Source organism: Etheostoma cragini, chromosome 14, assembly GCF_013103735.1.
Source record: "Etheostoma cragini isolate CJK2018 chromosome 14, CSU_Ecrag_1.0, whole genome shotgun sequence".
In the NCBI taxonomy this organism is placed as follows: domain Eukaryota; kingdom Metazoa; phylum Chordata; class Actinopteri; order Perciformes; family Percidae; genus Etheostoma; species Etheostoma cragini.
The window spans coordinates 24,048,135-24,050,504 of NC_048420.1; positions in this window are offsets into that span (position 1 = coordinate 24,048,135).

Sequence of the window (2,370 nt, forward strand, 5' to 3'; positions counted from 1 at the left end):
ATTATTCAAGCCACTGTATAAACACCATACCTTCATTATATAGCATTATTTAGTCTTAAATTAGACATTTAATGGAAGCAAAATGGACAAAACATTTCAAATTATCCGTACATTGTTTTTCCCTTAATCCCAATACATTTAGGGTGATTTATAATTCCACAATAATTATAAAAACTACATTTTATTCACTTTGAAGTTAAGCTAATTAACAGCTAGGCTAAATCTGACAAACTGTCAGTTGACGTTGAAACGTCATCAAATCAAATGATGCGGTGACGCAACAGACTCACATCGGACAGTCCGGGTTCCTCGGACCGGGGTCCTGGGCTCCGGACCCGGGTCACCGGTGAAGCCCGCCGCGGGGACTCGGAGGTCGTGGCCGGGCTCTGCTGCCGCTGTCGCCGGCTGCTCTGGTCCGCGTCCCCGGTGACTCTAGCACGGAGCGTTACCATGGTGACGCCGCACACACACACACACTCACTCACAAGCTAGCTAGCTAGCTAGCTAACTCGCAAACCGTTAACGTTCAGCTAGCTTACGGCTAAATTAACAATAAACAACAAAAACGGAAATAAACACGCTCAAGTCTCGGGCGGTTGTTTTGCTCAGTTGAACAGGCTGCTGCTCCGTGTGTTGAGGCGGAGCTGAAACACGAACACCCCCCCAAAAACACCACCCTTGATAACGGGATAATCAACGGTCCAGACTGGTGTGTGGATTCAAAAACGACGTGATCTGCCGCCACCTAGTGACGTCATGGCGTAATGTGCGTGAAAAGAGTAGCAAAGCAACACAAACGACAACTAACATTTAAATGCAATTAAATAAATGAAGTTATCTATTTTAATGTGTTCTTTATTATTTATTGAGTTTTTGTATTTTATAGCGCTTTTTTTTTTTACAACACTACAACCCTTTAAACTTTTAGTTTTTTCTAAAATTAAATACATTTAATATTTAAAATGTTTGAGTTGTATTTTTCAGAACTTTTGTTGCTTTTTCCCGTGATTTTTTTTGTCACGTTTTTCTGCTCCTTTTAACATTTTGTGGGTTTTTTCCCCACAGTTTTGAAGCTTTTTAGGACATTTTTGTAACATTTTCGTAAAGTTCTTTAATGCAGTTTTTAACGCGATTAATTTCAATAAAACATTTATATTTAAAGAAAGTTGTTGGCTGTTCTTTTATATATTGTGAAGAGCAGATAAGTCTCTGATAGACTTTGTTTTTTTTTAAATTGGTCAAATTTGACCCGAGGACACAAGGGTTAAATAATTAGATATATGAAGTTACCTATTTTAATATGTGTTGTTTATTATTGATTAAGTTTCATTATTTTTATAGCGCTTCTTTTACAACACTCAAAGATTGCACAGCATCTAAAAATGAAATACATTGTCTTGTTACAGTGTCTTGTCTGTTGCCTTACTAGATTAGTTTATATGCTCCTAAACGCAAATTAAAAAGTACATTTTAAAATGTATTTGTCCACTTTTAGTAGTTTATCGAGGAGTTGGAGCTTAAGTTTTTTTTCAGAAAGTTCAGAAATAATAAATATTCAGACTGATAATAGTTGAGTGTGTGGGTCAACTGTCCCGAAGGTAAAGCTGTGGTGGCAGCTGCAGAAACTATTAAATCAAACACTTCCAAAGGTACCCTGAACACACCATTAGTAGATAGATAGATAGATGGATAGATGGGAGAAAAACGGGCTCTAGCTGTCTGGATCTACCCTGCAGAGATCTGAGGACCAGGTAACCATAGTCCTCAGAAATCCACCTCAGGTTAGAGCGCCAGCAGAGGAGACAGAGGACGGGGAGGGGGACGGACATCCGGGGGAATTTAAGGCAGAACCAGAACAATCCCGAATGTCCAACGTCGTGGACGTAGACGTGGACGTAGACCCTCGGCCCAACAGTCTGAGTGCTTTAATCAGCGGGGGAGTTCATGGAGAGGAGATTTCTGCAGATGAAAACATGATTGATGAAGGAATCCTCCCTGAAGAGACACCAACGCTCCGTCTTTAGTAATAGTTTTCATTAAGACACCCCCCCCCCCTCACCTTCCCCTTCTAGAGGTCAAAAACAGCACAAAAATCACATGTTGTACGCTTAACAAATGCTTTCAGAATGATTTATTGGTTATGTCACAGGTACATGATATGTAGATCAAACATCTTCAGAGTTCATTAAGAGAGAAACAGAGGAGAAGTCCGTGTCCCGGCTTTGTCCTTTAAAGAATCTGGATTGATTCAAATAATTGGGACTTAACCCTTGTGTTGTCCTCTGTGTCCCGGGGACCCTAGAAGACCAGATGAGGCTAGTGGGATACGCGTTCGAGTGCAGGACGGGTCTCGGGACCCTAGAAGACCAG